A 24584-nucleotide genomic window follows, 5' to 3' on the forward strand; every position below is an offset into this window, starting at 1 on the left:
TTTCTCTGCTCTCTCTCCCCCACATTAACTTTCATTAATCAAAACAACTTCATTAACAGACCTTAATTACAACACAGAGGAGAGGCTTTGAAGAGGGAATGCCTGGCCATTAGACTTTCAAGTCTTGCCTGAAATCTGTTTGAAACCCTGGAAAAGATGTGGAATTAAACCAATGATTATAAATGTAATTACATAATCTCCGTTTGACAGCTCGATCTAGCCTCTCATTTTGCATTCCTCCGCATTTGTGTTTCATGTTGTTCCTCTTCCCTCCTCGTTATCGCTCTGTAACACCTAAGATACATTTAACTCAGCTGTCAATCAAATACCATCACCTTTACTACCATGCAGGGATAATCAAGTGATATGACCTTACATTTACTACCATGCAGTGGTCATCAAGTGATATGTATGACTTCCCTTAATATTGTCCTTCCTTGTCTCAGCTAAACACCCAACAAATGTAATCACCTGGCTCCACCATGTTGCCGACATTTGGTTTCCGTTGGCAACGCTTATCACTCCCAAAAGTGCAAAGCACTTCCATTTCAGCAAAGTGGGTTTCATTTCCTTGTTTCCCGCATGAAGGATTACCACAGAAAATTGAGGCAGTTATCAATACATTCAAGCATGTTACTACTGCAAATCCCATTGAGAGCCAACAATGAGCTTGTGTGAATGTTTTATTAATAACTCTAGGTGTTTCAATCTTTTCAGGAGGGGGCGTCTTTTAATAAGGTTTATTAAACAGAAACAGAGGTTCTTTATCAAAACCATTCAACAGGTAAGTCAAACATGAACTTCACACAGAGAATATGAAGGGGTTTTTATCAAGCCAATGGGGGATTAAATTACTAAGAAATTGCAAGCTTTTTGCTGTTTGCATGTGTAGCTACATTTTATCACTGCATATATAGAGATTATCTATGTAGATACTGTATGTTTGTTCAGTACATGGATAGAGGAGTAGGGACTTCCAGATTAAGACAGACATCTTACTTTCTTTGGGAAATCGCCTGCAGAGGAAGGCCATGCTAACTGTTATAAAATCTGGTCCCAAACGTATCAGGAGCTCAAAGAAGAGGGCTGAATAAAAAACAACCCAGTATGCAGTATTATGTTCCATTGGACCAAAAAATATATGTATTTTCTCTCAAAAACTCAACATAGGACTCCCAAGTGGCAGCTCTGAAAGCCTGAGAAAACACTCCCTCTACACTGACAGTCCTAACATCTTTCATGTGTCCCAGGAGGAGAAGAAAGAAGGAGATCCCCAAACCAAGATGTCCACTTTCTGAGGAGATCACAAACCATAACCTCTACCTGTCAGAGGCTAGAAGGAGATGAAAACCACAAAACCAGACTTCTGAACTGAAGGTTCTTGCTAGGATAAATATGATTCTATAGTATTTGGTATTAAGTTCCATTCAGCCTATTTAATCATGGCTCCCTGTGCACTTCAGGGAGAACTTGACACCCCTCTCAAAAAACAAGCACAAGAGTTTCTTTAATCTGTTTTTCTTTTCTTGCGGTGCCTGTCAGAACAACAGACCAGTGCTGAAGAGAAGGCTGATGCTCTCTGATGCTTTGTTATTATTAAAGGTCTGGCAGTAGAACATCACCAGGTAGAACCCTTTTGGGTTCCATGTAAAAAGGTTCTACCTGGAACCAAAACGGTTTTTCAATGAGGACAGCCGAAGAACCCTTTTAGGTTCTAGAAAGCACCTTTTTTTTCTAACAGTGTAGCTAATGAGTGTTCCATGCACCATTATCCAATAACAGGAGACCACAGTACTAGCTGGAGACAGATGAACACATTACCCATTCACCTCATGCTTGGACATGCACACACACTGATTTCACTGCAGAGGAGTCTCTTCAGGGCATAATAACACACTGTGTGTAGCTGCAGTTACAGTAGAGAGGGAGAAAAAGTCCTGCAGTATGAGATTCAATATCAAAAGCAGAAAAACCTTTGTTCAGACATTAATCAAATCTGATGCGCGTGGTTAAAGGGGGCCTAACCAGCACAATACAGTTAGTCTCTGCTGCTGTAAAGCCAGCCCTGAACAATGTCCTCTGGTTTTACCACAGTCTGCTGAGCAGAGCTTCTCTGAAGCTAGCTAGAGTGATAATATCCCAGTATCACAGAGTTCCAATGTCCTGTGTCAGAGTGGTCCAGTGACTGTAGGAAGCAGAGCAGCCAGTACAAAGTAGTCCAGTAGACAGATAGTAGAGTCTAGCTCTGAGGGGCTTTAATCTCTTCCTCCCTCCACTGGTGTTCTATTATCATTATCTGACCTGCTGATGCTGCTGCTGCCAGGCTCTTATCAGCAGCCAATTAGAAAACAGGGATCTTATCTCCAACAGCCAATTACAACCGAGGGAGCTGCTGTGAGGAAATGTCAACAACTCAGAGACCTCACGCCTCTCTTATCTGGCCCCGCCTCTCCCTCCCTCCAGAAAGCTCCAGCTCTACCGTCATGGTAACCTCTGGTGATGGGATACTATTACAAGGGAAACAGGTACAGGCCACCTTAATAAAATAAACTCCCAGACACCCTGACTGTGTCTCCCAACAATGTCAACACCCTCTTGATAACTGGCGTCCAGCAACGTTTAATTCATTGGGTCTATCTCCAGTTGAAGAAAAGGCTGCTGCTGCTCTGATGGTGTGTGTGTTTGACCCTCCCAGCTAACAGCTATTACACACAGCACTTAGAGCTACATGACCAGAGGAAGGAGCAGACATGCCTGGAACGCTCCACACCTGTACCTCTTGATAACAAAGGCTTTGCAGATTCATTACAGGAGAGGAGATAGAGATTACTTTCTGTTTGGCTTATTCTACTTGACAAGGATGTCATGAAGGATGAATTCTGCTCCTCTATCTGTCCATCAATCTCCATGCAGGAATCAATGCTAGGGCAACTCTGATAGGCTGTTTCCCATGACAACAGATAACACTTGGAGGTCAACTACCTATTTTAATGGTTTCATTGGTCCAGCTTGGTGGTGTCACCTTGGTGGTGTTATCAATAAAGCTACCAATACTTCAATTAGAGACAGTGTTATTGCAAAGGCAACATTCACAAGCACAAAGGTCTGTGTAAATTCAATTCATGATGGTCCTTTTCTGTTGACCGAATAGAAGGCCAAGGTTGTCCATTCAGAGTGATGACAACCTGCTTTCTTTGACACTGAGCATGTGACTGTCTGTGATGGCTGTGTGACATGGCCATGTGACATCATGGCTGACTGTCAAGTGGCTGTCGGGGGAGACGTGCTCAGGAGTGTCACCAGACCAAACAGAAACAAGACAGACTTACAGGACATCTAGGACACGTCCACTTCCACAGAAAGAGTCTACTGCCGGTCAACAAGGACATATTGACCAATACTCAACTGTCAGTCAACACAGACAGGTCAACCTCCATACAATATTTCACTATCAGTCAACAAGGGCAGATCCACCTTCTGTATAAGGCCTACACTCTACTGTCAGTCAACAAGGAGATTCTATAGACCAGTGGTTCCCAAACTTTTTATAGTCCCGTACCCCTTCAAACATTCAATCTCCAGCTGCGTACCCCTCTAGCACCAAGGTCAGCGCACTCTCAAATGTTGTTTTTTGCCATCATTGTAAGCCTGCCACACACACTATTCGATACATTTATTAAACTTAACAATGAGTGTGAGTTTTTGTCGCAACCCGGCTTGTGGAATGTGACAAAGAGCACTTATAGGACCAGGGCACAAATAGTAATATAATAATAATCAATAATATTGTTCTTTATTTAACCATCTTACATATAAAACCTTATTTGTTCATCGAATATTGTGAATAACTCACCTCAGGTTAATGAGAAGGGTGTGCTTGAAAGGATGCACATAACAATGTCGGGTTGTGTTGGAGAGCGTCTCAGTCTTAAATCATTTTCCACACACAGTCTGTGCCTGTATTTAGTTTTCATGCTAATGAGGGCCGAGAATCCACTCTCACATAGGTACGTGGTTGCAAAGCACATCAGTGTCTTAACAGCCGATTTGCCAAGGCAGGATACTCTGAGCACAGCCCTAGCCGGAAATCTGGCAGTGGCTTCTGATGAAATTAAATTTTCACAGAACTGCTTGTTGCAATTTCGATGAGTCTCTCTTGTTCAGATATCAGTAAGTGGACTGGAGGCAGGGAATGAAAGGAATAACGAATCCAGTTGTTTGTGTCACCCATTTTGGAAAAGTACCTGCGTAATTACGCACCTAACTCACTCAGGTGCTTCACTATATCACATTTGACATTGTCCGTAAGCTTGAGTTCATTTGCACACAAAAAATCATACAATGATGGAAAGACCTGTGTGTTGTCCTTTTTAATGCAGACAGAGAAGAGCTCCAACTTCTTAATCATAGCCTCAATTTTGTCCTGCACATTGAATATAGCTGTGGAGAGTCCCTGTAATCCTAGATTCAGATCATTCAGGCGAGAAAAAACATCACCCAGTCGTGTGAGAAACTCGTCATCATGCAAGCGGTCAGACAAGTGAAAATTATGGTCAGTAAAGAAACTTTAAGCTCGTCTCTCAGTTAAAAAAAACTTGTCAATACTTTGCCCCTTGATAACCAGCGCACTTCTGTATGTTGTAAAAGCGTTACATGGCCGCTGCCCATATCATTGCATAATGCAGGAAATACATGAGAGTTCAGGGGCCTTGCTTTAACAAAGTTAACAATTTTCACTGTAGTGTCCAAAACGTCTTTCAAGCTGTTAGGCATTCCCTTGGGAGCGACAGCCTCAAGGTGGATGCTGCAGTGTACACAAGTGGCGTCGGGAGCAACTGCTTGCATGCGTGTTACCACTCCACTATGTCTCCCTGTCATGGCTTTTGTGCCATCAGTACAGATACCAACATGAGCAGCACCTACGTTTGGCTACATACGGACCGTTAGTGGAATTCCCTCGAGAGAGTAACGGTTAATGTCACTGGATGTTAATTATTTGACCAGAATACCTGTATTTAACATTGTGTTGTTATTTCGCTGAACACTAGATGGTTTCATTTTTGGGGGGGCAGTGAAACGAGGCTACTCACGTGAGAAAAAAAACTCATCCAAATGAATAGCTCCGTTGGAAAATTTAAATGGACTGTTTGAAAATGTGTAGAAAAGAATAAATAAAAATAATAAGAATAATAATTGTTTAAATGTGAATCACATTTTTATTTGTCGTACCCCCAACGGCAGTACCCCAGTTTGGGAATACCTGCTACAGCCCTACACTTGTACACTACACAGACTATATAGAGCTACACGTGTACACTACACAGACTATATAGAGCTACACTTGTACACTTGTACACTACACAGACTATATAGACCTACACTTGTACACTACACAGACTATATAGAGCTACACTTGTACACTACACAGACTATATAGAGCTACACGTGTACACTACACAGACTATATAGAGCTACACTTGTTCACTACACAGACTATATAGAGCTACACTTGTACACTACACAGACTATATAGAGCTACACTTGTACACTACACAGACTATATAGAGCTACACGTGTACACTACACAGACTATTAGGAGCTACACTTGTACACTACACAGACTATATAGAGCTACACGTGTACACTACACAGACTATATAGAGCTACACGTGTACACTACACAGACTATATAGAGCTATACTTGTACACTACACTTGTACACTACACAGACTGTATAGAGCTACAGTTGTACACTACACAGACTATATAGAGCTACACTTGTACACTACACAGACTATATAGAGCTACACTTATACACTACACAGACTATATAGACCTACACTTGAACACTACACAGACTATATAGAGCTACACGTGTACACTACACAGACTATATAGAGCTACACTTGTACACTACACTTGTACACTACACAGACTGTATGGAGCTACAGTTGTACACTACACAGACTATTAGGAGCTACACTTGTACACTACACAGACTATATAGAGCTATACTTGCACACTACACAGACTATATAGACCTACACTTGTACACTACACAGACTATATAGAGCTACACTTGTACACTACACAGACTATATAGAGCTACACGTGTACACTACGCAGACTATATAGAGCTACACTTGTACACTACACAGACTATATAGAGCTACACTTGTACACTACACAGACTATATAGAGCTACACTTGTACACTACACAGACTATATAGAGTTACACTTGTACACTACACAGACTATATAGCCACGCCTACCACGCCTGTACACTACACAGACTATATAGAGCTACACTTGTACACTATAGTGTACACTCAGACACTCTACTAGCAGTCAACCAGACCAGATCCTCCTCTGCTGCCAATCAACATGGACCATGTGGCAGATTGTCATGCCCTCTAACTCAAAATAGGGACCATTAACATTTCTTAAAGGTTAGACTTTCCAATGGTTGACTTGTCCTCTGATGGAGAGCTGCAGTGCCAGTGGGGAGGACAGCCAGGTGTTGTTGTGATGACAGAGAGAGGGGATGAGGCTCAGTTGATGGGACTTTATCAAACTGATGACTGACTGACATGTCTGTGTAAGTCTCCATACCTCCCTGAGGATGACAGCTCCTCTTCTCTGGCTCTGTGAGCTGAGAGACAGACAGACAGACACTGAGTGGAGGAGAAGACCCTATAGTGCAGAGTAGAGCTACAAATGGCTGCTTTGACAGAGGACCCAAACACTGCTCTGCTCACTCCAAGTTCCCCCTAACGACATCTATCCAACCTGAACCATTAGGATGTAAAAACATCTGACTTTGGATCAGTGATTAGGGACAAACTGAAAGATCTGGTCAATCAGATAACAGCAGGCTAATTTATTTAGTACGGTAACCTTTTTTCTGATTAACAACATCTTTCCCCAAATACATGATGGTGAATAGAGGACAGGTGTGCAGAACAGGAGCATGTTAAAAGGCTGTTAACAATACCAGTGTTGTGTGAATACAAACATCACCATGCTACAATACCCTGAGGCCTTCAGATATATATATATATGAACTGACACATCAAAGGAAGAACGCTTGTTCTCACTACAGAGCTGTGAGAAGTCAGTCTATTCAATGCAGAAAGATGCACAACAATATGTGCAATACAAGACATGTAATTTAATTGAATGCATTAATGCAAATTACCATACATTTTATATATGTTTTTTTAATTACAAATGCTAATGTAAATAAGACTAATGCTCTATTTTCTATTAACACACTCGGGTGTAAAACCACTTGAGGATGTGTCCCTTTGTGCATAGTTAACAAGCTCATAATTCATGTCCCTGATGCTAATTTAGATATGTCCCATATAGAGAATCACTATTCCCCTTAATGTCCCAGAGTTTCATTGTAATCTGTGACAAACATGTGTCTCTAAACCCCTGAACACTGAATCAGCCCAGTTTCTGGACTGTTATGTAGAACATCCTAATGTGACGTTATACCACAACTAATACCGTCATTGTTTGTCTTGAAGCCACTAGTGCATGACAGTATTGTATCAACTAGGTGCAGGAGCTCTTGTGAAATGTGAAGCGTTGCCACGTCCTGCTCCTCCACCCACACAAGGGAATGATATACTATATCGGAAGAGAAGGGAGGGAAGGGATTGAAAGAGAGATAGTGAGAGACAAAAAAGTCTGGAGGAGTGTAAGACATTGCTCAAAAAGACATTGCCAAGCAAATTATATTTACCCACTAACATTGATATCTGTCCTTAGGTGTCAAGGAGAGATGTAGAGAAAGATGAAAGAGCCGAGGGAGAGAGGGAGGAAGGGAGGGGAGGAAGAGGGGGATCCCTGCATTTAATCCATCAGGCTCCACAAAACACTTGACAAAACCTGGCTCTGTGGAGTCATTTTCTGTTTGTCTGAGTGGGTGTCGCCAAGGACCTGAAGATCATTTTTTGGGGAGAGCAGTTGTCACAACGGTCGTATTGAGGAGACCAAAACGCAGCGGGTATAGTGATCATCTTATTTTATTACTTACTAAATAAAGTGAACACTTAAACAAAAACAATAAACGACAACCAACAGTTCTGTAAGGTAACCCAACTATACAGAAAGCAACCACCCACAAAACACAAGTGAAACGAACACAACTAAATATGGCCTCCAATTAGAGACAACAACAACCAGCTGCCTCTAATTGGAGGACATTGCCAAAAACCAACATAGAACTAGAAAACTAGAATAATCATAGAAATATAAAACATAGAACAAAACCCCAAAAACATCAAAACACCCAAAACAAACACCCCCTGCCACGCCCTGACCAACTACAATGACAAATAACCCCTTTTACTGGTCAGGATGTGACAGCAGTGGAGACTTTTGTCCTTTAAAGAAGGAGTTCCAGCATCAACACCTTCTTTAAGAATACCCTTGACTTCATCATGTATCAGAGAATGTCTCAGGCACAGTATGGAGTCTCATCTAAGCCCAGCTCATCAAATCTCAATGACATATCAATATATGATTCGACAGATGTTTTTATCTAAAGCGACTTACAGTCATGCATGCATACATTTTCTAATGGGAATCCAACCCACAATCCTAATACCAACAGAGGCGCACAATGACCTCAAATGTAAAGATTCATCCTCAAACTAGAGGAAATGTCATTTGTTGGACGTTGTTGATGTAGTAGAAACAACAGAAATTAACAGTGATCTAGATACCATCTGTGATACAGTGTAACTTAATGACAAACCTGACAAAATGTCCTAATAACTGGGAATCAATAAACAGGATGGAGGATCGTCTTTAGAGATATGACCAAGTGGGGCTGACATCAGCAGCAGAACTACAGAAAGAGAGAAGGAGAGAATGAACATGGAATCAGAGTGGATTGCCAGACAACCCTTATAAAAGGCTTGTATTGTGTCAGATAGATCAATAGAGCATAGAGGAGGTGGTTACAGCCAAGGAAGATGGACAGAGATCCTCTGATCTGACCATCAAATTCAGCAGAGAGAGCTTCAGCAGAGAGAGCTTCAGCAGAGAGCGCTTCAGAATCAGAGAAGAAGTCTGGAAATAGAACTACTGCAGTAGCAGCAGAGAGGAGAGGAGAGGAGGTCTGGAAATAGAACAACTGCAGCAGCAGCAGAGAGGAGAGGAGGTCTGGAAATAGAACTACTGCAGCAGCAGAGAGGAGAGGATGGGTCAGGTCGGCTGCAGACGGGTTCAGTCTGCATAAATAGACAGACAGCGACATGGGAAATAGGTGGGGAGGAGAATGAAAGCAGGAACCTAAACAGAACCCTGTTATCTACTAAAGTTAACTTAGGAGTAACAGAAAGTAGTACAAATAATGACACACACATATAAACGTACTTTTCATCTGTAAAACGTATTGAAGGAAGGGACTGACTGATACTGTACGTATTTAAGGATCTCTTCGTCTCTACTGTACCGGACTCTCTTTCTCCCTCTCTGTGTGTGTGTGTGTGTGTGTTCTTTGTGTCTTTGTGCAATTGTGTGCGTTCCTGTGAATGGCCAGGATTAGACTGGGGACTTTACACCTTGGTTGTTTTCATCATGAATCACCTCTCCCTCCTCTCATTGTGCAGTCATTCTTCATGAAGAAAGAGGAGAAAGGGTAGAGAGGGGAGGACAAGAGCAATGGCAGGGTGATGAGGAGGAGGGGGTGGAGGAGTGCAGCACCTCATTAAAAGCTCCGCTGTGACAGCCACAGAGAGGCAGCTGCTGTGGGTCAGTGGAAACGACTGGAGGTGGAGAATGAGGGAGGAGAAAGAGGAGAGAGAGAGAGAGAGAGAGAGAGAGAGAGAGAGAGAGAGAGAGAGAGAGAGAGAGAGAGAGAGAGAGAGAGGGGAGAGGGAGGAGAGGGAGAGGGAGAGGGAGAGGGAGGGAGAGAGAGAGAGATTTTTTATTGTTTATTTAACTTTTGTTTATTATCTATTTCACTTGCTTTGGCAATGTAAACATGTGTTTCCCATGCCAATACATTTAAATCCTTAAATGTAAATTTAAATTGAGAGAGAGAGCGAAAGAGACACACACACACACAGAGGGGGAGAGCGAGCCCCTTGAATTGAATTGAGAGAGAGCGAGAGGGGGGGAGAGGGAGGGAGAAAGGACCACAGGAAGAGAATCTTTTGGTGTGTGTGTTACTGTGAGCGTGGTGTGGAGTTAAAGGGAGGATTCCCGCATCACCTCTCACTGAGATCATGACTGATGTGGAGGAAGAGAGAGTGGTTGAATAAGACTAACAACTGAGAAAGAAGATCTTCCACACAGCATAAAGCAATTTTCCTCCTCGAACCTACAGACAATGTTCTTCACTAAGACACATAATTCTAGCGGGACTGCAGTGTTTAAACTATGGTTTTAGGTAGCTTCAAAGACTGCTATTAAGACATGAAGATCTACAATTTCCTCCTCTGTCTACCTCTCAGAGGTCTGTTAAGACACAGACAGAGACTACAATAGTAATACAGACAAAGACTACAGTGGTAATACAGAGACTATAGTAGTAATAGAGACTACAGTAGTAACACAGACAGCGACTACAGTAGTAATACAGACATAGACTAGAGTAGTAATACAGACTACAGTAGTAATAGAGACTACAGTAGTAATACAGAGACTACAGTGGTAATACAGAGACTACAATAGCAATACAGACAGAGACCACAGTTGTAATACATAGACTACAGTAGTAATACAGACAGACACAACAGTAGTAATACAGATAAACTACAGTAGTAATAGAGACTACAGTAGTAATACAGACAGAGACTATAGTAGTAATACAGAGACTTCAGTAGTAATACAGACAGAGACCACAGTAGTAATACAGACAGAGACTATAGTAGTAATACAGAGACTTCAGTAGTAATACAGACAGAGACCACAGTAGTAATACAGAGACTACAGTAGTAATACAGAGACTACAGTAGTAATACAGACAGAGACTGCAGTAATACAGACAGAGACTATAGTAGTAATACAGAGACTGTGGTTCGGCTCGGTAATACAGAGACTACAGTAGTAATACAGAGACTACAGTAGTAATACAGAGACTACAGTAGTAATAGAGACTACAGTAGCAATACAGCCAGAGCCTACAGTAGTAATACAGAGACTACAGTAGTAATAGAGACTACAGTAGCAATACAGCCAGAGCCTACAGTAGTAATACAGACAGATACCAGAGTAGAAATACAGATACTACAGTAGTAATACAGACAGAGACTACAGTAGTAATACAGAGACTACAGTAGTAATACAGAGACTACAGTGGTAATACAGAGACTACAGTAGTAATACAGAGACTACAGTAGAAATACAGAGACTACAGTAGAAATACAGAGACTACAGTAGTAATACAGAGACTACAGTAGGAATACAGAGACTACAGTAGTAATACAGACAGAGACTACAGTAGTAATACAGAGACTACAGTAGGAATACAGAGACTACAGTAGGAATACAGCCAGAGACTACAGTAGTAATACAGACAGAGACTAGAGTAGAAATACAGGTACTACAGTAGCAATAGAGACTACAGTTGTAATACAGGGACTATAGTGGTAATACAGAGACTACCACAGTAATACAGACATAGACTACAGTTGTAATACAGAGACTACAGAAGTAATAGAGACTATAGTAGTAATACAGACAGATACTACAGTAGTAATACAGACAGAGACTACAGAAGTAATACAAATACTACAGCAGTAATACAGAGACAGTGGTAGTAGCACCGAGACTACAGTGGTAATACAGAGACTACAGTGGTAATACAGAGACTACAGCAGTAATACAGAGACTATAGTAGTAATACAGAGACTATAGTAGTAATACAGAGACTACAGTGGTAATACAGAGACTACAGTGGTAATACAGAGACTACAGCAGTAATACAGAGACTACAGTAGTAATACAGAGACTATAGTAGTAGCACAGAGACTACAGTGGTAATACAGAGACTACAGTGGTAATACAGAGACTACAGCAGTAATACAGAGACTATAGTAGTAATACAGAGACTATAGTAGTAGCACAGAGACTACAGTGGTAATACAGAGACTACAGTAGTAATACAGAGACTACAGTAGTAATACAGAGTGGTAATACAGACAGGGTTAATAGTTCAGCATAGCTCCTTCTCTTCCTCCTGTACCAGTGAAAGGCTTCCTTTTTTAAATGTCATTTCCAATTAGAGCTGATATCATAGTGGAGGTGACAGTGGGGCCAGCGCTGGCCCTCAGAAAGCTCTGGGCTTTGATTCAAACGAGGACACAGAGAGCCCGGGGTCTTTCCTGTTGTACTGAGACTGCAACCACAGTTTGGTCCACTTAGGCACAAAGGTAGAGATGTGAGATGCATAATTCAACAGGCCAGCCGGGAGGCCTATCAGAGAGAGTGTTATTTACAGCTGGCCTATCAGAGAGACTGTTATTCCTCTGACGTTTGGATGCCGTCTCAGACACAGAGGTGTAAATTCTGCAGTCTGCCGCTCACTTAAAGGCCAAATGCTGCCGTTTTTATCTTAATATCAAATAATTTCTGCGTAACAACTTTACAGTGATTTTTTTTCTTCAATCAAAATGGTAAAAGATAAATCATTCTGTTCACCAGTTCTGGAGGTCTACGTCACCGGCTTTCTAGGCTTCACTGAATGAGATTCATTATCATCAACCCCGGACTGTCTTGTCTGATTACACACACTTGGTTCCCATTTCCCCTAAATTAGTATGGTATCTTCTCTGGGATATGTGGGACGCTAGCGGGACGCTTAACAAAAATCTCATAATTTCTCACACATACAAGTATTATACACCACTTTAAAGATAAACGTTTCATTAAACCAACCACAGTGTCCGATTTTAAAAAGGCTTTACGGCGAAAGCATACCATTAGATTATGTTAGGACAGCACCTAGACAAGAAAAACCACACAGTCATTTTCCAAGCAAGCAGAGGCGTCACAAAAACCAGAAATACATCTAAAATGAATCACTAACCGTTGATGATCTTCATCAGATGGCACTCATAGGACTTCACGTTACACAATACATGTATGTTTTGCTCAATAAAGTTAATATTTATATCCAAAAACCCCATTTTACATTGGCGTGTAATGTTCAGAAATGTTTGCCTCCAAAACCTACGGTGAATGAGCACTTCAATTTACAGAAATACTCATCATAAACATTGATAAAATATACAACTGTTATGCATAGAATTAAAGATAAACGTCTCCTTAATGCAACCGCTGTGTCAGATTTCAAAAAAGCTTTACGACGAAAGCACACTTTGCAATAATCGAACAAAACAAACATTTATTGTGGACCTGGGATTCCTGGGAGTGCATTCTGATGAAGATCATCAAAGGTAAGTGAATATTTATAATATAGTTTTGTTGACTCCACAAAATGGCGGGTTTGGTTTCGTGTCTGAACGCTGTACTCAGATTATTGCAAAATTTGCTTTCGCCGTAAAGCTTTTATGAAATCTGACACAGCGGTTGCATTAAGGAGAAGTGTATCTATAATTCTTTAACCTGTTAGGGCTAGGGGGCAGTATTTGCACGGCTGGATAAAAAAAATGTACCCGATTTAATCTGGTTACTAATCCTACCCAGTAACTAGAATATGCATATACTTATTATATATGGATAGAAAACACTCTAAAGTTTCTAAAACTGTTTGAATGGTGTCTGTGAGTATAACAGAACTCATTTGGCAGGCAAAACCCTGAGACATTTTCTGACAGGAAGTGGATACCTGATGTGTTGTATTACCTTTAAACCTATCCCATTGAAAAACACAGGGGCTGAGGAATATTTTGGCACTTCCTATTGCTTCCACTAGATGTCACCAGCCTTTACAAAGTGTTTTGAGTCTTCTGGAGGGAGATCTGACCGAACAAGAGCCATGGAACGATGATGGCCCATTAGACACCTGGCGCGCGAGTTCATGTTGGGTACCCTCGTTCCAATACGTTATAAAAGAGTATGCATTCGTCCACCTTGAATATTATTCATGTTCTGGTTAAAAAAGGCCCTAATGATTTATGCTATACAACGTTTGACATGTTTGAACGAACGTAAATATATTTTTTCCCCTCGTTCATGACGAGAAGTCCGGCTGGCTTAGATCATGTGCTAACAAGACGGAGATTTTTGGACATAAATGATGAGCTTTTTTGAACAAAACTACATTCGTTATGGACCTGTGATACCTGGAAGTGACATCTGATGAAGAGAATCAAAGGTAATGGATTATTTACATAGTATTTTCGATTTTAGATCTCCCCAACATGACGTCTAGTCTGTATCGCAACGCGTATTTCTCTGGGCGCAGTGCTCAGATTATTGCAAAGTGTGATTTCCCAGTAAGGTTATTTTTAAATCTGGCAAGTTGATTGCGTTCAAGAGATGTAAATCTATAATTCTTTAAATGACAATATAATATTTTACCAATGTTTTCTAATTTTAATTATTTAATTTGTGGTGTTGACTTGACTGCCGGTTATTGGAGGGAAACGATTTCCTCAACATCAATGCCATAGTAAAACGCTGTTTTTGGATATAAATATGAACTTGATAGAACTAAAAATGCATGCATTGTCTAACATAATGTCCTAGGAGTGTCATCTGATGGAGATTGTAAAAGGTTAGTGCATCATTTTAGCTGGTTTTATGGTTTTGGTGACCCTGTCTTTGAATTGACAAAACATTACACACAACTCTTGTAAATGTACTGTCCTAACATACTCTAAATTTATGCTTTCGCCGTAAAACCTTTTTGAAATCGTAAAACGTGGTTAGATTAAGGAGATGTTTATCTTTCAAAGGGTGTAAAATAGTTGTATGTTTGAAAAATTTGAATTTTGACATTTATTTGGATTCAAATTTGCCGCTCTTGAAATGCACCTGCTGTTGATGGAGTGCACCACGGGGGGGACGCTAGCGTCCCACCTAGCCCATAGAGGTTAAATAACTGTTGAATATTTGATCAACGTTTATGATGAGTATTTCTGTAAATTGATGTGCTCATTCACCGGAAGTTTTGGGAGGTAAAACATTTCTGAACATTACACGCCAATGTAAAATGGGGTTTTTGGATATAAATATGAACTTTGTCGAGCAAAATATACATGTATTGTGTAACATGAAGTCCTATGAGTGCCATCTGATGAAGATCATAAAAGGTTAGTGATTCATTTTAGCTGTATTTCTGGTTTTGTGACACCTCTCCTTGCTTGGAAAATGGCTGTGTGGTTTTTCTTGTTTAGGTGCTGTCCTAACATAATCTAATATTATGCTTTCGCCGAAAACCCTTTTTGAAATTGGACAATGTGGTTGGATTAACGAGAAGTGTATCTTTAAAATGGGATATAATAGTTGTATGTTTGAGAAATTTGAATGATGAGATTTTTGTTGTTTTGAATTTGCCGCCCTGCTATTTCACTGGCTGTTGAATAGTGTGTCCCGCAGGTGGGACCCTAGCATCCCACATACCCCAGAGAAATTAAATAATGTTTCCCATGCTTGTTCAATGAACCATAAACAATTAATGAACATGCACCTGTGGAATGATCGTTAAGACACTAACAGCTTACAGACGGTAGGCAATTAAGGTCACAGTTATGAAAACTTAGGACACTAAAGAGGCCTTTCTACTGACTATGAAAAACACCAAAAGAAAGATACCCAGGGTCCCTGCTCATTTGCGTGAACGTGCCTTAGGCATGCTGCAAGGAGGCATGAGGACTGCAGATGTGGCCAGGGCAATAAATTGCAATGTCCGTACTGTGAGACGCCTAAGACAGCGCTACAGGGAGACAGGACAGACAGCTGATCATCCTCGCAGTGGCAGACCACGTGTAACGACACCTGCACAGGATCAGTACATCCGAACATCACACCTGCGGGACCGGTACAGGATGGCAACAACAACTGCCCGAGTTAGACCAGGAACGCACAATCCCTCCATCAGCACTCAGACTGTTTGCAATAGGCTGAGAGAGGCTGGACTGAGGGCTTGTAGGCCTGTTGTAAAGCAGGTCCTCACCAGACATCAACAACAACATCGCCTATGGGCACAAACCCACCGTCGCTGGACCAGAAGGGCTGGCAAAAAGTCTTCACTGACGAGTCACGGTTTTGTCTCACCAGGGGTGATGGTCGGATTCGTGTTTATCGTCGAAGGAATGAGCATTACACTGAGGCCTGTACTCTTGAGCGGGATCAATTTGGAGGTGGAGGGTCCGTCATGGTCCGGGGCGGTGTGTCATAGCATCATCGGACTGAGCTTGTTGTCATTGCAGGCAATCTCAACGCAGTGCATTACAGAGAAGACATCCTCCTCCCTCATGTGGAACCCTTCCTGCAGGCTCATCCTGACATGACCCTCCAGCATGACAATGCCACCAGCCATACTGCTCGTGATTTCCTGCAAGACAGGAATGTCGGTGTTCTGCCATGGCCAGTGAAGAGCCCGGATCTCAATCCCATTGAGCACGTCTGGGACCTGTTGGATCGGAGAGTGAGGGCTGGGGCTAGGGCCATTCCCACCAGAAATGTCTGGGAATTTGCAGGTGCCTTGGTGGAAGAGTGGGGTAACATCTCACAGCAAGAACGGGCAAATCTGGTGCAGTCCATGAGGAGGAGATGCACTGCAGTACTTAATGCAGCTGGTGGCCACACCAGATACTGTTACTTTTGATTTTGACCCCCCCTTTGCTCAGGGACACATTATTCCATTTCTGTTAGTCACATGTCTGTGGAATTTGTTCAGTTTATGTCTCAGTTGTTGAATCTTATGTTCATACAAATATTTACACAAGTTTGTGTAAGTTTGTGTAAATTTGCTGAAAAGAAACGCAGTTGACAGTGAGAGGACGTTTCTTTTCTTGCTGAGGGTATTCACAATTTCACAGCATTATTCCAACCTTGTGTGTAAATATATATAAAACACAGGAAAAGCATGTTTTTGACAGCACTGGCACTGTAATGAAGAACATTCGGATTGTAAATAGAAACTCTGTGATCCTTTAAATCTCAGACTGCCTTCTGGACAACAGTAATAGTCCCTGGCTAGAAGGAAGTGGTGAATTAGTGGCAGAGCCGAGGGGGTCTGGAAAGGGATATATTATGTTAAGAGTTTATATAGAGGTTTTCACTTTCTTCTCTCCTTTTCTCTCTATTCCTTTACTCTTTTTAAACCAAAAACAGCTGGGCTTGAGTGGTCTAATTGATACCAGTGTATCTGGTAGTGAACTGGGACTGGGAGTGTGTGTTTAATGTTGAATGGAACATAATGTACAGTACAAATATCCCAAGTGGGATTCAGATCCTCCCACAAGCCTCTTGGTACTGTGGACTACAGCCAAGCAGAGAGTGAGAGTCTTGGTACTGTGGACTACAGCCAAGCAGAGAGTGAGAGTCTTGGTACTGTGTACTACAGCCAAGCAGAGAGTGAGAGTCTTGGTACTGTGGACTACAGCTAAGCAGAGAGTGAGAGTCTTGATACTGTGGACTACAGCCAAGCAGAGAGTGAGAGTCTTGGTACTGTGGACTACAGCCAAGTAGAGAGTGAGAGTCTTGGTACTGTGGACTACAGCCAAGCAGAGAGTGAGAGTCTTGCTACTGTGGACTACAGCCAAGCAGAGAGTGAGAGTCTTGCTACTGTGGACTACAGCCAAGCAGAGAGTGAGAGTCTTGCTACTGTGGACTACAGCCAAGCAGAGAGTGAGAGTCTTGGTACTGTGGACTACAGCCAAGCAGAGAGCGAAAGTCTTGGTACTGTAGACTACAGCCAAGCAGAGAGTGAGAGTCTTGGTACTGTGGACTACAGCCAAGTAGAGAGTGAGAGTCTTGGTACTGTGGACTACAGCCAAGCAGAGAGTGAGAGTCTTGCTACTGTGGACTACAGCCAAGCAGAGAGTGAGAGTCTTGCTACTGTGGACTACAGCCAAGCAGAGAGTGAGAGTCTTGCTACTGTGGACTACAGCCAAGCAGAGAGTGAGAGTCTTGGTACTGTGGACTACAGCCAAGTAGAGAGCGAGAGTCTTGGTACTGTGGACTACAGCCAAGCAGAGAGTGAGAGTATTGGTACTGTGGACTACAGCCAAGCAGAGAGTGAGAGTCTTGCTACTGTGGACTACAGCCAAGCAGAGAGTGAGAGTCTTGCTACTGTGGACTACAGCCAAGCAGAGAGTGAGAGTCTTGCTACTGTGGACTACAGCCAAGCAGAGTGAGAGTCTTGCTACTGTGGACTACAGCCAAGCAGAGAGCGAGAGTCTTGGTACTGTGGACTACAGCCAAGCAGAGAGTGAGAGTCTTGGTACTGTGGACTACAGCCAAGCAGAGAGCGAGAGTCTTGGTACTGTGGACTACAGCCAAGCAGAGAGCGAGAGTCTTGGTACTGTGGACTATAGCCAAGCAGAGAGCGAGAGTCTTGGTACTGTGGACTACAGCCAAGCAGAGAGTGAGAGTCTTGGTACTGTGGACTACAGCCAGGCAGAGAGTGAGAGTTTTGATACTGTGGACTACAGCCAAGCAGAGAGTGAGAGTCTTGATACTGTGGACTACAGCCAAGCAGAGAGTGAGAATCTTGGTAGTGTGGACTACAGCCAAGCAGAGAGTGAGAGTCTTGGTACTGTGGACTACAGCCAAGCAGAGAGTGAGAGTCTTGGTACTGTGGACTACAGCCAAGCAGAGAGTGAGAGTCTTGGTACTGTGGACTACAGCCAAGCAGAGAGTGAGAGTCTTGGTACTGTGAACTACAGCCAAGCAGAGAGTGAGAGTCTTGGTACTGTGGACTACAGCCAAGCAGAGAGTGAGAGTATTGGTACTGTGGACTACAGCCAAGCAGAGAGTGAGAGTCAGGACTGTAGCTGGTAGCTGTTGTTTTGTCTTTCCTCCAGTGTGTTGTGTCTGGATGGCTGAAAACACAGACAGCTGTCTCCTCTGTTATAGTAGAAAATACACTGTGATACGAGACCCTATCTTTGCCTCTCCTCTCAGATAGAATGTAACAGGTCGCGTTAGCTTTAGGCTTACATAGTGTAAAATGCACAGTTGCTAGCTAGTTAATGCTTTAACTGTCAAAAAACATACTGTACACAATGTACTGAAACCAGCTTTAGAAAGGACAGGAGTCATTTGGTTCATTCAGAGGGAAGTCTGTGTCCAATGGCACTTTGAGTTCTTCAAATCCCATATTCATGTATTCAGGATGGAGAGAAGTGATAGGAGGGATGGAAAGAACTGAGAGGAAGAAGAAAGCACTGATGGGACTGAACAGGAGATGGAAGGAGAGAGGGATTAAAGAGAAGGAGGAGGGAAGAAGCTCTGTTTCTCCCCCTAATGAATCCATCACTGGTACAGGTGGAGGAGAAGAAAGGCTGGGGTCGGAGAGTTCCACAATCAGAGAGAATGTTTTATAGATAAGAGAAGCGTAATATCCAGGTGGAGGTTTCAATAAGACGGAGCCCAGGAGAGCACTGATCACGACAGGCATTTTTCTCATGACTGGTCAATCTATTGTATTCAGCTGTCTCAATACCAGAAGAGAACAGCCCTGCTGCTGCTGTATCATTCTACTGCACTTACCATCCACACTCTGGGAATCAATAGCATTTTATTCAGCACAGCTCTGTTAGCACTCGCTAAAGGTTAATGCACGTGGGATTGGACTGGAGAAGGTGAACAATTCCCTCTGCTATTTGTAGTGTCAGTGAAAATAACCAACTTATTTTTACCCATTTAATTATGGATTTAATTCATTTCAAAAACATTTTATTCAGACTATTAACATGCTGTTGTAAAAGGCCTAAGATAGCTTTTGAGTAGCAGATGTTTCAATTCAATATTGTTGTCAGGGAAACACCCTCGTTACAGTACTGAAGGTGGTTGAAACTCATTCAACACAAGCCCAGGGTTTCAGCATCAATCTACACGGAAACCACAACAAGTCTCCAACAGTTGGATTTATCCCATTTCAAAGGATCCTCCCAAAACAGGAAGCCTGAGAGTAACTGTCTAGCAATGAAGTAACGTCACTTCCCTAAAAATACAGTACTGTTCTCAAAATTGTTAATTTTTCCGAGTACACCCCCATTCACATTGACGGGGCTGTAGTGGAGCGGGTCAAGAGCTTCAAGTTCCTCAGTATCCACATCACAAAGGAATTATCATGGTCCACACACACCAACACAGTCGTGAAGAGGGCACAACAACGCCTCTTCCCACTCAGGAGGCTGAAAAGATTTGGCATGGGCCCTCAGATTCTCAAAAAGTTTTACAGTTGCATCAATGAGAGCATATTGACTGGCTGCATCACCACTTGGTATGGCAACTGTTTGGCATCTGACCGCAAGGTGCATGTGAGGGTAGTGCGTACAGCCCAGTACATCACTGGGGCCAAGCTCCCTGCCATCCAGGACCTCTATACCAGGCGGTGTCAGAGGAAGGCCCTAAACATTTTCAAAGACTCCAGCCACCCAAGTCATAGATCGTTCTCTCTGTTACCATATGGTAAGCAGTACTGGAGTGCCAAGTCTGGGACCAAAAGGCTCCTGAACAGCTTCTAAGCACAAGCCATTACACTGCTGAACAGTTAATCAAATGGCTACCCGGACAATTTGCTTGACCCCCTTTTTATTTGCACCGGCTCTATGCACACTCACTGAACTCTACCCACATACTCACAAAACACACGCGTATTCACACACGCTCACACATTTATTTTCATTTTTTTAGGTGACATTCTCATACAGAAGCAATTAGGGTTAATTGCCTTGCTCAAGGGCACATTGACAGATTTTTCCCCTAGTCAGTTTGGGGATTTCAACCAGCAACCTTTCGGTTACTGCTAGGCTACACATACACTCGCACATAGACACACTTTCACACTCTTCACATACGCTGCTGCTACTCTGTTTATTTTCTATCCCAGGGATGGGCAACTGGCGGAGTCTCAAATTACTGTTGCAAGTTAGAATAGTAGAATACTATTTTTATTTTGTTATATATGTGTAACGACTGTCGTATAGAGGGGACCAAGGCGCAGCGAGTTGAGTGCTCATAATGACGTTTATTTAAACTCAGAACACTAAAGAAAGTAAGAGAAAACGAACAGCTAACAGGTCTGTCAGGTACTTGAAGTCTACACAGAACACAACTAAACAGAATTCAACTGACCACAAAAACACTAGAAAAAAACAACAACATAAACATGATCTCCAATTAGAGACAACGCGAACCTCCTGCCTCTAATTGGAGATCATCCCAAAAACCTCCAACATAGAAATAGAATACTAGAACAACACATAGAAAGAGAAAACATAGACAAACCACCCAAAACACCCCCTGTCACACCCTGACCTACTCTACTATAGAAAATGACATCTTCCTAGGGTCAGCTATCTAAACCATGTCAGTATTTTAAGCTAAGTTAGCTGGCCGCAAAACTATCTAAACTTGTTATCATGGTCGAATTACCAACCGGGGGGCCCCCACTGATTTTGCTAGTCAGTCTCACTCAGGTATCAAATAAAAAACTGCAAACATTTCTCTCCATCTCATGGTAAAAGGAATAGAATTGCATGAATTTAGTTTTAAAATGGCTAAATCTTCTCCCTGTCCCATTGTAAAATGTGTAGAATTGCAGCAAACTTGTTTTAAAACTGCAACATTTTATCTACACTAAAATGTTCTTTGGTTGGTCATTTAAAGACAGCATGAAGAATAGCCATGCAGCATGGCACCCTGTGGCTCAGCTTACTTGACATTTAAAAGCCAGATTTCCTTACATAGACTCAGAGAAGAGGAGGAATCCATTCTCAACTTTATAAGGCAAAACTATACACAAATCTCTGCTTCTAGTTTGAGACATTTAGAAGTTTAGTGGTTTAAACTTTACTACATGGAATAAACATCCTTTAAACATCACTGTTTGCGTCTTGGGAATCTCTCACTGCATACATTATCCCCACACACACCCCATCACCAGAGGAACGGTGATGCTGAGTGTGCGTGTTTCTGCGTCTAACGAGATTAATATATCCATTAGAATTCCTTAACGAGGGCAAATCCACATGGCTGCTAATTAGTCCGTGCTCCATCTTCTCAGAGAGCTGGAGGACTGGACTGGTTCTTGTGATGCTAGAGAACATTAAAGCCACTAAATGTACCCAGCTCCAGATGCAGCAGATTGTCCCCATTTAACAGGTTTTCCATTAGGGAGCAGATTAATGTAACACAGCAATAATAGATATAATGGCAGTGTTCTGAAAGGCTGAGGGACCCCGGCGCTGTCCTTAACGGTAAGTCATCATTATCTAATGTTCTGTTGCTAAGCAGGTGCACGTAGACAGAGCCACTCTTGAGGGTTTGTGAGGTGTGACTCACGTCTAAACCAGCGCACAGCATGAGGCTTTAACGTGATAAGGATGTTCTTACATTCACCATACTTTGATTAGTCACTATCTTTTTATTCTCACATTGAACTTGTCCTTTGTACATCCATCAATCTAAACCTACTTAAGGTATTCCTGTCTTTTTATTTTATTTCACCATTATTTAACCAGGTAGGCCAGTTGAGAACAAGTTATAATTTACAACTGCGACCTGGCCAAGATAAAGCAAAGCAGTGCAACAAAAACAACAACACAAAGTTACACATGGGATGAACAAACGTACAGTCAATGACACAATAGAAACATCTATGTACAGTGTGTGCAAATGTAGTAAGATTAGGGAGGTAAGGCAATAAATAGGCCATAGTGGCAAAATAATTACAAATTAGCATTAACACTGAGTGATAGATGTGGAGATTAGGATTTGCAGGTAGTGATACTGGACTGCAGAAGAGCAAAAAAAAAAATAACAATATGGGGATGAGGTAGTTGGGTGTGCTATTTACAGATGGACTGTGTACAGGTACAGTGATCGGTAAGCTGCTCTGACAGCTGATGTCTAGTTTTGGATTGGTAATGACGCATAGCAATAACATGAAATTTAACATACTAATTAGTGAGAACTGAAGCTCACTAGGAAGAGTGGTTCATTAACACTGACAATTAATCCTGACCAATTAAGGTCACCAAGACAGCAGAAAACATACAGCAACACCTCTCTGTCTTAAAACCTCTACGGGATCAGTGTCCCTAAACAGGGACAGTTGTTGCTCAATATGCAATAATGTGACTAGAATGACATTGTAAACAACAACCAAATTTCCTGGACATAGAGATGTCTTATATGGGCAGAAAGCTTAAATTATTGTTAATCTAACTGCAGTGTCCAATTTATTGTAGCTATTACAGAAAACAAATATCACGGCAACTCGTTTGATACATTCACCTCTGAAGGTAAATAATGTACTTACATTCAGTAATCTTGTTCTGATTTGTCCTCCTGAGGGTCACAGAGACAAAATGTAGGCATGGTAACAGCCAGGCTAAGGTGTGAGAGCTGCAATCACAGTGGACAGGAATCCTGCAGCTTTAGACAGACGGCCCTGACCTCCACAGGACTAACTGACAATAAGGCCCTCAGGATGGAAAACATGAGAGAGCTTTTACCAAGTTTCGACCTCACTTTAAATTACACTCAGTATAAAATGCATAGGTACCACTGATGTACACCTTGTCAATTGTAACATGTACCTGGGGCGGCTGTGTAGGTTGCCTACGCGTGCGACCGGGCAGAGCTGTGTAGTGTTATGTACTTCTTATATACTGCAGTAATATGACAGTACTATAGTACCTGGAGGCAGAGCTGTGTAGTGTTATGTACTTCTTATATACTGCAGTAATATGACAGTACTATAGTACCTGGAAGCAGGCTGGGTCTCTTCCTCTTAATGCTCTTCTCAGCTCCGTTCTCCAGGGGACAGTCTGACACCAGCGGCACGTTTGAGTTGCTGAACTGCAGGGGTTCGTTGTTGGAGGACGGGTCAAAGGACAACGGGTTCAGTCCTGAAACACAACGGAACACACAAACAGCCATGTTCAACCAGATGGACCGTAGATCTATAAACCACAACAGAAACACAACAAGCAGCCATGTTCAACCAGATGGACCATAGATCTATAAACCACAACAGAAACACAACAAGCAGCCATGTTCAACCAGATGGACCATAGATCTATAAACCACAACAGAAACACAACAAGCAGCCATGTTCAACCAGATGGACCATAGATCTATAAACCACAACAGAAACACAACAAACAGCCATGTTAAACCAGATGGACCATAGATCTATAAACCACAACAGAAACACAACAAGCAGCCATGTTCAACCAGATGGACCATAGATCTATAAACCACAACAGAAACACAACAAACAGCCATGTTCAATCAGATGGACCATAGATCTATAAACCACAACAGAAACACAACAAGCAGCCATGTTAAACCAGATGGACCATAGATCTATAAACCACAACAGAAACACAACAAGCAGCCATGTTCAACCAGATGGACCATAGATCTATAAACCACAACAGAAACACAACAAGCAGCCATGTTAAACCAG

At 42.1% G+C, this 24584-nt stretch overlaps 1 protein-coding gene across 1 annotated transcript in view; it reads right to left on the minus strand.

The window, feature by feature from the left end:
- Positions 1 to 24017, minus strand: part of LOC106604464 (ecto-NOX disulfide-thiol exchanger 2-like) — a 229744-nt gene extending 205727 nt beyond the window's left edge. The window contains exon 1 of the mRNA XM_014199103.3: positions 23878 to 24017. The gene's annotated coding sequence lies outside the window, so the exon portion shown is untranslated. The remainder of the gene's footprint in view (positions 1 to 23877) is intronic.
- Between the last annotated feature and the right edge of the window lie 567 nt (positions 24018 to 24584).

Source organism: Salmo salar, chromosome 05, assembly GCF_965601325.2.
Source record: "Salmo salar chromosome 05, fSalSal1, whole genome shotgun sequence".
NCBI classification, from domain to species: Eukaryota; Metazoa; Chordata; class Actinopteri; order Salmoniformes; family Salmonidae; genus Salmo; species Salmo salar.